The 11409-nt window shown below is 36.0% G+C and overlaps 1 pseudogene; it reads left to right on the forward strand.

Annotated features, from left to right (window-relative positions):
- Window positions 1–10124: 10124 nt before the first annotated feature.
- LOC116902765 lies at window positions 10125–11030 on the forward strand (annotated as a pseudogene).
- The last annotated feature ends 379 nt before the right edge of the window (window positions 11031–11409 follow it).

An 11409-nucleotide genomic window follows, 5' to 3' on the forward strand; every position in this document is an offset into this window, starting at 1 on the left:
GGACCCAGTTGATTTCTGAGTGCCCATGTTGGTGTTGAAGAGCTCCTAACTCCCAGTTCTCTTGGCCTCCACAGGCACTTGTATCCACCCCATTTCAGACAAACACAAATACAAATTAAAATTAGAAACACAGATCCAAAGGAACTAAGTAATATGGAGGGCTAAATATGAATCTCACTCAGAAGGGGAAATAAAATAGTCCTGTGGTTGGAGGGAGGGAACTGAGTAGGACAAGAGATGAGGACAGGAATAGGGATGGGGATCAGGCATGAGGGAGAAGGCTGGGAGTGAGGATGGAAGTGGAGGGGGGACATCTCAGGAATTAGCTAGAGACCTGGGACAGGGGATGTTCTGGGTAGTCTATGGCGGTAACCCTAACTCGTCCTGCCTACAAAATGAAGCAAAGTTTAGGGAAAAGGCTAACCAATGACTGGTCCAACTTGAGACACATCCAATCTAAGAGAGCTAATCCCTGACACTATCTATGATACTCTGCTATGCTTGCAAAGAGGAGTGTAGCCTAACTGTCTTCTTGGAGGCTTTATCCAGCCACAGATGGAAACAGGTGGAGAAACCCATAGCAAACATCAGGCAGTGCTTTGGGGTCTTGTGGAAAAGTCAGAGATAGAACTGAGTGAGTCAGAAGGATCAAGGACATCACAGAAGACCTATAGAGTCAACTAATCTGTCCCATGGAGGTTCACTGAACCCAACCACGAACCAAAGAGCATGCAGGGGCTAGACCTAGGCCCTCTACTCATTCTTAGCATATGCTCAGCTTGGTCTTCATGTGAGTTCCCTAACAATTGGAGAGAGGTCATCTCTAACTCTACTGCCTGCCATTGCACCATATTCCCCTAACTAGACTGCCTGGTTGGGCCTAAGTGGGAGAGGATGTGGTTAGGTCTACTGTAACTGGTTGTTCAAGAATTGGGTGGGAGCTTCCCCTTCTCCTCAGGGTAACTGGGGCAGGGATCTGTAAGGGTGGGAGTGAGGGTAGGGAGGGACAAGTGTGAAAATCAGAATGTAACTTGAATAAATATATTTTTAAAACATTAAAAATGAAGAATAAGGAAAATAAGATACATATCTTTAGAAGACAAAGAGCTCACAGAATATATTAAAGACAATTTAGAGACAATTCTAAGACATCCAACCTGATTTCAGACTTGCAGAATAATGTGCAAAACATCAAACAAATTTATGCAAAATGATGCATAAATGTGCACAAAACTATGTAAACATTCTCTATCATATTGTTCTTCATGTAATTGTATGTTAAAATGTAAATTATATCAGAGAGGTATCATCACACACAGAGAGACACTAGAAGGACAATAAAAGAGAGAGAGAGAGTAAAAGGGAGGGCGAGATGGAAGGAAGAAAAGAGGAAAAGAAAAAGAAAGAACAGTTTATACTTGCTAGTACACACATGAAATATGCAACAACTTTGGAAAATCCTTGAAAATTTTATTATGAATATAAACATAAATTTGCTATGTGGCCCCCAGTGACACTTTCAGGTATTTTCTTAAGGGAAAATAGATTACTCACATAATTTTTTCCAATATGCACCTGGTTGGAAGAAAACCAAATGCCCATCATAGGTGCTGTGAGAAACACATCATGGTTTCAAGGGATTATCACTCAGCAATAAAAAGAAAAGAGAACACTACCAAACATTAATTTGGGTGGAACAGAAAAGCAGCATTGTGAGTGAAAAAAACAAATAAAAAAGTATACATTTATGATAATTATTTGGAATTTATTCTAGAAAAACTCAAAACTTGTCTGTCTGACAAAAAGTACTTGCTCAAGATATATATGGCTGAATTTGATCTCCAAAGCCATAGAAGTCTTTGGTATAAATGAATATCTAGAACTTGATTTTGTTTCTGATGGTTCATATACAGATTCTTATATTTGTGAAAACTTAAAGATAGAAGCTGGAAAAGTCAAAAGATGAGTTAAGAGCTTCCTGTATAAGCATGACGAACTGACCGCAGAACTCTAGCATCCATATAAAAGCTAGGGCAGGGGGCTCATGCCTGTAGCCTCAGACCTAGGATAGAGATACAAAGACGTGACTCCTAGGGGCATGTTGACGAACCAACCACTCTAGCAATCCATGTGTTCAGTGAGAGACGCTGTCTCAAAAAATATCGTGAAGACCTATCAGTGTAGATACCAGAAGCAAACTTAGGACCTCCGCAGACTTGTACACACACTCACACATCTGCATGCACACACACACGCGCGCGCGCACACACACACACACACACACACACACACATTCCACATCTGGTAAAACAGTCTAGAGGATAAAGGAACTTGCCTTATACCTAAGTCTGGTACCAAGAAGCTATAGGGTAGAAGGGAAAACAAACTCACACACAAATGAATGTAAATTATTAAAACCTCAAATGAAAGCACAATATTGCTTCAAAAATTCAAACTGAACCACAAAATTTTTATCTGTACCCAGGGGGTCAATTGTATACAACATTTGCTTGTCATAACTTTTTTGTAGGACTTCTAGGTGGATTGTAATTAAAATTCTGAGGACTGAGGGCATGTACACCCAAAACAGTTTAAACTACTTCCTAACTCAATGTTTGCAAACTTATTTAGAGCTTTTATTCTTTCAATGACCATCCGTAGACATCACTTGCTGATCAAAAAATGAGTCATTCCTGGAATTTACTTTATAACTTAGCATTATTCTATAATTTTAGAAAAATGTTAAAAAAACATATCTTAGTAACTATTTACAAAGTATGGTTACAAGAGCTACCCTGACATATGACAAAGGAAATGGAAGAAAGATTGACTCCGGTTCTTACTCCTATATGCCTCGGTATAACCAGCAATGCTTCACCTTCCCATTCTACTCTAGCTACTGCTTAACAAATGGAAGGAAGGAAGAACCAAAACCAATTTCCCTCTCTTATTTTCAAAAATCAAACGCCAATTCTTTAAGCCCTCAACACATAGCTTAAGAATAATGCAGAAATATTTGAAGAAATATGTTTAATTAATGTGTCTTTGATTTATCTTCCAAATAGCATGCTACTTTCTAAATGTCTCTAATTTACCTACACTTGAGTGGCTAATTTTGGCTTTATTCTACACAAATATGAACATTATATACCAGGCAGTGTTCCCTTGCTGCTGACACTGAAGTGGCAATTGAAAAGCTTCTTGCCACCATTCATCGCAGCTATATGGCAATGAACATGTGGTCCTCAATGAGAACATATGTCAGCAAGAATTCTAATTATTCTGTTGAAAGGGTAGATCAAAGAAAGACGTTTACACACCTGCTCTTCATGCCATTTCTGATAGGTACAGGGTTCTCTGCAGACTTCACAGATATGCTGTGTTTGTTGCTGAAATAAATGTATGCCTTTCTTATTCCTAGCATTAGAATCTACATATGCAAGTTAAAGTATATTCTAGCAACATTTGCCTACATGTAAATGAAACCTGAAAGCGATGTCTAAGTTTGGCAAAGTGGGCTGAAGATATAGAGGACTGAGTTTCTAATATAACTTCTTGTTACATGCAAAAGTAATATTACTGCATTTTAGATACATTTTTGGTTAGAAATTTAACACAGAATCAATTTGTTAATTGGAAAAGGCAAAATATTAAAAGTAGCATTGCAACAAATTATTGCTTGGATGGAATCCGAACATATTTTTATATTCTAGGCTTAAAAAAACCATTAAAATAACAGGTTAAAGAATTTTATACTCTAGTTGATACTCTTGACTCAATAATTTGAGCTCTTGACTATATAGTTATATAGTTTATGGACATGTGATTTTTAATGACTGCATAATTATGTCTTAATAATAATATAATTTAATTATAATTATAATCATTATATGACTACATTAAGTGATTAAACTACACTTAATGGAACAATTTCTCTATAGTTGAGCAGATATGTTCTTCTTTATTAGTTTTTTGTCTGCAGATAATACAAACTAAAATATAAATTTACTTATGATAAAGGAACTTAATTATTTTTAAAATATGGCATTAAAATTCATTCAATGCTCCTGATCTCAAAGAAAATATACACTGCCTATCCATTTAACCCTCAACATGACATGAAATAAGTAAAGCTGCTAATACTATTGTCAGCATCAGAAAGAGATGGTACCTCCCTCATTCAATTTTACAGTTGATAAGCAAGTTACTGAAGCTTGGAAGGATGGATTGGTTTCCCAATATAATTTACCTAGAAATGTATAGACTCTTCAACAATTCCAGGTCTTGGCCTTTTAATAACTAAAACTTATTATCTTTGAAATATATGGTTCTGTGTTTGTTTATTCTGACATGAATAAATTTCATTGAAAATGTGTGCATATACTTACTAATTGAGAATTTAAAGAACACTTAATGTGATCTTATAAAGCTCCTAAAGAGGGAGCAGGCCCTAAAATTTTATACCAAGGGAAGAAAGGGAATAAGGAGACAGGAAAGACCTGACTTCATCTTCTTTACTACAATCTTCCAGTTTACAACTTCTATTCCTTCCACAGAAAATTTGCTCATCATTTGTCTCTTCATGTTCATATGCTCTCTATGATATCTCTTCTGGTCTCTCCAGCCCATCCTACTAATGCTCTTCTCAAATTCCAAGCACTATTATTTCTACCTCTCAATTGGATTTAGCCAGTAATGCCTTAAAATTCTCAGGTATTTGTATTATGTATGAGTTTCTTTTCTGATATAAGTTTAAGCTCTCTGGAGTAATTCCTAAGCATCAATTATTCCTGAACTGAACTGATGAGGACACATTTGTGTCAAAGATCGCACCTTGATAATGCTAAATATACAGCTGTCATTCAGTTGACAATGTTTGATGGATTAATTTCAGGGATATTTGTACATTGTGCCTCTGTCTTAGTTCATTTTATATTTTTTCTTGCCACTTCCAAACTCATGAATGTTTGAGGTTTGCCATTCTAGATTATTACTTATAAATTCTAGTTTTTGCTTCCTGAATTTAATTTTCTATTCTATCAAAATCCATTCTACCAGCCAAAACTAATGGCACATTTCTGTAATGCCAGAATGTGAGAAGCTGATAATAGATGGTTCAATGTCATGACTTCAAGCCTAGCCTGAACTACATAGAAAAACTGTCTTGAAAAGTAGTCAGCAACAAGATCTCCTTATTTATAAAATCCTGTATCCATTTAAAATCCAGTTCTATTAAGTGTGTAAAACTCCAATGATCATATTCAGACTGAAAACACTTTGTCTTTCTAAAATTAATAACTTTGACTTTTATTTGCATTATTTTAAATTCAGAGTTGCTTCATACAATTCATTTATCTCCAATAAGTAATCAGCTTATTTCCTCCCTTGATGCACTTGGGTTCATGGCTTCTTATCCACTCATCTCAAATATACTTTCTCTTAGTTTGATTATGTCAACTAATATTGCTGCTTTTAGTGAGTGTGTGTGTGTGTGTGTGTGTGTGTGTGTGTGTGTGTATGTGAAAGCTAATATGTGACTTCTCCCTCCTCTTATACATTCTTTTATATAATTGTTAATGTTTCCCTAAATATAGTTACTAGTACTTAAGGAACGATTGGACATTGTTAACTTCTGAGGGTGATAGCTTTCTTTATGAATGCAATAGCTGTGGAAGGAGCATGCTCTAGAGATTGCTCCATACCCATGTGTATATGTGCTGCACATATTATACTTGTTTTTAAAGACAAGAGACTAAGAGGAGGTATAGGTATGTTATTTGAATCAGGGAAGGAGAAATGGAAGGTGAATATGTGTATGTATGGAATTCTCAAAAAATTAATAAATATTATGTCCTAAAAATGATAGCTTAAAGTTTAAAGTGAATGTGTTGTGGTAGGTCCAGGAGAGTTAGAGTACAGAAATCACACAAATATTATCAACTACATTGCATATATGTATGAAATTCTCAGAGGAATAAATAAAAAATATTTTAAAAATATTCTTTGATTTTCATTTATTGGGTTAAACCTAGAAGTCTAGGAAGGATCTATACTCTTTCTTCTGTGCTTCATGACTTGTTAATTATATTGAAAATATCAAGTGGGTCTGGATTTCATATCATATTTTTCTATCTCTATACACAGTCTTGATCTTTTAAGATATCAATCACTAGTTGCTGACTAACACAGGAGGTAAAACACAAAAATCCTTAGCATACCAGTTTCTCTTCTGTGTCTAAGATAACAAGTAAACTCACAAAAGAAAGGCATTTTTATTGCTCACGGTTCCAGGTTACATTCCAGAGCATGGAATTCAAGAAGGTAGAAATTGAAAGCAGCCAATGACATCCACACTGAAGAGCAAAGAGTGAATATGTACATAGAATAGTGATTGATTTCACCTGGCTTCTTCTTTTCTTGTTCTGATCAAGACTCTCTGTGTAGGGAATAGTGCTGCCAACAATGGGCTGGGTCTACTAAACATCAACTAACATCAGTACAATCTCCCAAAACACACCTCCACAACCAATCTGATATAATTTTCATTAATACTCTCTTTTCACTTTATTTCATTTTTATGTCAAAATGACAGTCAAGTTAACCATCATAACCCATTCCTTATCAACATCACAAATGCACATCACTTTAAGACTTCAAGTTTAAGCCATAAACCCATACTACTTGTGCCCAAATTTTGATAAGAGTCCAATATAAAATACATCCCAAACATCAGTACTCTCAGTTTTCAAAAATTTCAGCATTTCAAGAGATTAAAATATTTTCAAACATTTTTACAATCTCTTAGCTATAGGCTCCTATAAATTAAAAAAAAGTTAAAAACTTCAAGATTCTTATTTCAAATATTGAAGAAATAAGATATAAAAACAATAACACTAAAATTAAAATAAAATTGAGGTGTATAAATATTGTAGCTTGGGGCTAAAGAGATGGCTCAATAGTTAAGAGCACTAACTGCTCTTCTAAACGTTTACTTCAAATCTTACCAACTACAAAAAAGCATTTGTAGTGGGACCAATGTCCTCTTCTGGTGTGTCTGAAGATGGCTACAGTGTACTTACATACATAAAATAAATAAATCTTTAAAAATAATAAATAAACCCATCCTTTAGCTCAATGTCTGATATTAGAGACTCACACATAATGTAAATTTTTGGCCTGCTAAAGAGTTTTCTTCCATCTATAGCACAACCTCTTCCTTCTGCTACTGACTCCACTCCATTCCCATAGTGCTGCTTGGTGGATGGATGTCTCATGCTTCTGGGGTCTCCAATATTCTGGGATCTTCACTGCAATTAATCAAAGGCCTCTCAAGGCTCTCTGCAAGGACTCCAAACCTCTCACGAGCTACTCAGCCTTAATTGTTCTCCATTACCTTTTCCATTTTTCATCTTGCATGCCCTCAAAACCAGTTCTACACAAATGGCTCTTACTTTCCAAATTCTGGCAAGACATTAAGATGTAGTCTGAATTACAACTGTGTAAGTATGTGTGTGCTAACGTTAAAGAAATCCGTTCTTAGTGTTGCCACAGGTAACAACAGATCTCACCTCAGTGGTGCAGAGTTTTCAGATAGTCACAGCTCCTTCAATCCCAGCATGGTAAGCAGACATAGATTCATTCTTGACAAAAATCATACAGGACTAGTCTCTGTTCAGCTCACAAAAAAAGTTCTTGTGCTTTCTGAAACTTGATCTGGGCCTGAGTTGTTCTTGTTATTCATAGCCTTCTTCACTTTTAAGCTTCTGGAAGAATGGCCTTTAAGTTCATCCAAAAGTATTCAGTGGCTTTTCCAGTCCAAGGTTCCATAGTCTCTATCTTCTTCCCACTCAAAATCCAAATATGTCCAAGTTCATCATAGCAACAAGTCTGCTTCCTTGGTACCTGTTGCTACTATGGTTTCACTTCTGTTACTCTGAATAAAAAGGTTTTCTAATAACTATTAGAAAAGAGATTTTCTTCATTGTACAATTCTAGATTTCTGAAAGTCCAGGCAGGAGCTTGGACATTCTTAGTCAAGAAAGAAATGAACACAAGCATCCTGATGGTTTGCACTTAAACTCAGTAAGCTTTCCCTTCTGTTACACAGTCTAGCACACAGCTAATAAAATGGTTCCACTCACATTAGGGTGAATCCTCCTATCCCATTTAAATATCAAGATTCCCTTCCAAAGTGACTTTTGGCTGATCAACAAATGAGTTCACACCATCTTTGATCATCTGACCAAGAACAAAGCAGTAAAAGATTCCAGCCTGAAGTAGAAAGTTGTTCTCATGATCCTACCTACTAATCAAGAAACTACTAAAATTGAGAGCTTCTCAGAGAAGTAGAGTCACTTTATGTGAGTCTCTGTGAGTCTGTGTGTGTGTGTGTGTGTGTGTGTGTGTGTGTGTGAGAGAGAGAGAGAGAGAGAGAGAGAGAGAGAGAGTATGTATTGCTCATGCCCTAGTGACCATGATGCCTATGGGCAATACTAATTAGATTCAGTATGTTAAAAAAACAGAGGGGGTTATGATTACGGTACATACATGCACAAGTATGTTCTAAAAGAATACCAAAAATTAAAAGAAAGTTATGAGAAAAAGTGTTTTAATCCCACAGTATTTGAAGTGTCAATATTTTATTTTATTATTAGAGATTTATATGTAGCATTGAAAACAGTTTAACTTGCTGCACATTATAAATATTTTTCTCTCCTGTTTTATTTTGTAAATGCTTCTTCTTTGATTTTTAGACCTACAATCAATCTAGATTTAATTTGTGTAACGTATGAAGCATGAGAAAATATAAATAAATGCAATATGATTTATTGAAAATGTTATCACTTCCCCATTCTATTTTGACATTGGTAAATGGACATTTATTTTTTTCTGAGACATAAGAGTAAAGACAAGATTTACTCTTTTATGAAATATCATACAGATTCTATATTAGAAAAAATAAGCCTCAGAGTACTAATTATCTTTCTCAGAGAAATGCTAGCTAGAATAAAAGAACCAAATGAGGTGAGGTCTTCCTTTGCCACAAGTCACTTCTGGAAAATTTGCAGTTCATGTGTGAGAGAAGGTTGCTCTAAACACATCTCAATTATGTCTTCTGAGCTCCAGCATTAGAATGAGAATCCAGGGAGTGCTGATGGGGTAAATGCAAAGAAACAACCAGAGGGTTAAGAAGGATCCACACAAACTGATAACAGAATATACAAGAATATTGTGTGTTTCAAATAGCAAGCCTTAAGACCACCACAGTCAATGGTTTATTGGGTGGGTGTTCAATCTACTCAATATTGGGGGATAAATAAGAGGAGGTTAATGTGGTTAGGTGCTCTCTCATCAGCTCTTAAAATAAAAAAGCAAAAAGCTCAATTGCATCCAGAAGCAAAATTAAGAATATTCATGTAATGTAAAAATATCCAATATCCCACAAGATAATATTGTGTAAAAATTATAGAATATATTAAAAAAATCTGAAAATATGCCCAAAATAGCAGAAAAGGTAGCCAGTTGAAACCGCACCAAAACTGACACAGATGTTAGAATTAGCAGACAAAGATATTTAAAAAAAATTACCATTTTATCTGCATCCCTTATAAAAATTCAAGTCAATAATTGGAAGGAACTCAACATAGTTTTGAATTTTTTGATGTGAAATTGCAGTGTCTGAATCGATAAACACATTGGTTGGAATTAAAACACGGCAGTGCATAATAACCAGTGAAACTCAAGAAGCAAAATACTTTGAAAATAGTGATAATATCATCAAGATATAAAAGGGAAAATCAAGTATAATAGTCTGTAACTCCAGCCCCTGACAGAAGGGAATGCTACAGAGACCATTTAAGCAATAAATACAAAGACACATACTGAGTTAGATGTAGAATAATTACAACATAATTCAAGAACCTCAATGGAATGGAATACAAAAAAAATGTCATAACAATAAAAGCCTAGCAAGGTGCATCGTCTTTAATTATCATCAAGGACTTGCAATATATAAAAAAGACAAAAGGTATCAAAAATATCAAGAAAAATAATTAAAGGATAAGCATCAAAATTATCATCTGAATCAATATTGAAAAAACAAGCACTATTTCTTGTCTTGCAAGATGGCAGGTGAAAAGGCAGAGAAGCCTGGAACAAAGGAGAAGAAACCTTTGCCAAGAAGGCTGGTGGTGATGCTGCTACTTCCGGTGTCATGGCTGCTAGTGCAGCCAAAAAGGGTAACCTTAAAGTTACAAAGTCCAAGAAGGGGAAGCCCCATTACAGCCAAAAGCCTGTCCTGGTTAGAGGAGTTGGCAGGTACTCCCGATCTGCTATGTATTCCAGAAAGGCCTTGTACAAAAGGAAATGCTCAGCTCCCAAGACCAAGGTTGAAAAGAAGAAAAAGGAGAAGGTCCTTGCTACTGTCACAGAAACAGTTGGTGGAGACAAGAAGGGTGGCACCTGGGTGGTGAAGCTTCGAAAATGCCTAGGTATTATTATCCTGCTGAAGATGTGCACCGGAAACTGCTGAGCCATGGCAAAAAGCCCTTCAGTCAGCGTGTGAGAAGACTGCGCTCCAGCCACTGAGGAGGCTGCCCTCCAACATTACTCCCCGGACTGTCCTCGTAATCCCCCACTGGCATCACAGGAGTGAGAGTGGTTTTCCTGAAGCAGCTGGGCAGTGACTTGTTATTTGTGACTGGGACCTCTTGCCCTCAACAGAGTTCCTCTGTGCAGAACACACCGGAAGTTTGTCATCTCCACCTCCTCAAAAGTTATCAGCGAGGTTAAAATCCCCAAACACCTGACTGACACTACTTCAAGAAGAAACTGCTGCACAAGCCCAGGCATCAGAAGGTCGAGATCTTCGCCACAGAGAAGGAGAAAAATGAGATTACAGAGCAGGCAAAGGCTGATCAGAAAACTATGGACTCGTAGCTATTGCCAAAGATTAAAGCTGTTCCTCCACTCCAGGGCTACCTGCCATCTACCTGACAAACCGGATGCATCCTCACAAACTGATGTTCTAAATTGTTAACAATTCATTGAAATAGCTTCATATGATTAAAAAAAAAGGGAAAAAGAAATAAAAACAAGCAAATGTAAGCGGTAGTGTAACATATTATATATATATATATATACATATATATGTTAGCTTTAAAAACAGAAATGAAAAACAATAAAATACAGAAAAGAAGTTTTAAAAAGGAAACCTAGGAATAGCATTGACTAATTTTAATTCATAGTGCATCTATTATATGTATAACTAAAATAATGGGGTTTGTGTATTGTGGTGACAGGGTATAGAAAGCAATGAGATTGAGTAGATAATACAGTGGATTACTGGACTCATGTGTGTACTTACTGCCTTTGTAAAAGGTTGCAAAGGCGGGGGAAATGCCTTAGCAG

Source organism: Rattus rattus, chromosome 6 (genome assembly GCF_011064425.1).
Source record: "Rattus rattus isolate New Zealand chromosome 6, Rrattus_CSIRO_v1, whole genome shotgun sequence".
In the NCBI taxonomy this organism is placed as follows: domain Eukaryota; kingdom Metazoa; phylum Chordata; class Mammalia; order Rodentia; family Muridae; genus Rattus; species Rattus rattus.